Source organism: Pteropus medius, unplaced genomic scaffold (assembly GCF_902729225.1).
Source record: "Pteropus medius unplaced genomic scaffold, Ma_sr-lr_union100, whole genome shotgun sequence".
Taxonomy (NCBI): domain Eukaryota; kingdom Metazoa; phylum Chordata; class Mammalia; order Chiroptera; family Pteropodidae; genus Pteropus; species Pteropus medius.
The window spans coordinates 4556391-4557506 of NW_024344253.1; positions in this window are offsets into that span (position 1 = coordinate 4556391).

The window sequence follows — 1116 nt, forward strand, 5'->3', positions numbered from 1 at the left end:
CAGCTGAAACCTTAAGTTGGAAGAAAAGAGGCAGCAGTGGTAGATTTTTTTTTAGGAAGCAGGACCTGGAAGGCACGTAATGGAGTACTAGGGATGGAACGGATCTTAGAGGCCCAGAGAGGGGTGAAGACTTGCCTTCGACCACTGATTGAGTTCCCTGGGTAGGTCCCCGGGTGCCTGCCCTCACTATGTCTGTTGCCTCTCAGAGCAGGGCAGAGTTCTTCTCTGGCTTTCCAGATGCTGTGGCAGGGAGCTCCGAGCCTGCCATGGTGCACTAGTATCCAATGCCATCCTCTTAGAGAAGCCACCTGGCTGCCTGAAGGAACGAATCAAGGTCACGTCATCTGCGTTAATGCTCAGCATTGTACTCATTGCCAGCTGATATTTTTACTACTTATTTCTTTACTATTTGTCTTCCCTACTGAAATGTAAACTCCAGGGTATCAGGAACTTTATCTGTCTCCTTCAAGACTGCAACTCAGGCCTAGAAGAATGCCTGCTGATTCATAGTTGGTGCTCAATAAATAATTGAGTAAATAAACAGACATCTATTTTTATCTCTATAATTTCAGAATTGCTTTTCTTAGTTTCTGATTGATACTTAATCATCAATGGTTTAGAAATTACAGTTTTTAGTTTCTCCCGATATGTGTTTATTGCTCTGTAAACATATACATGAGATGTTTCTTTTTTAAAGAAATATATATATATTTTAAAATTACAATTAACATATGACATATTAGTTTCAGGTGTAAATACAGTGATTAGACGTTTATATAACTTACAAAGTGATCACCCTGATATATCTAGTATCCATCAGACACCATACATAGTTATTATGATATTATTGACTCTATTCCTTATGTTATACTTTATATCCCCACAACTATTTTGTAACTGCCAATTTGTACTTCTAAATTCCTTCCCCCTTTTCGATCACCCTCCAACCACCTTCCAATCTGGCAACAATCAAAATGTTTTCTGTATCTATGAGTTTGTTTCTGTTTTGCTTGTTTGTTTGTTTTATTCTTTAGAGTCCACATGTAAGTGAAATCATGTGGCATTTGTCTTCTCTGTCTGACCTACTACACTCAGCACAAAACCATCTGGGTCCAT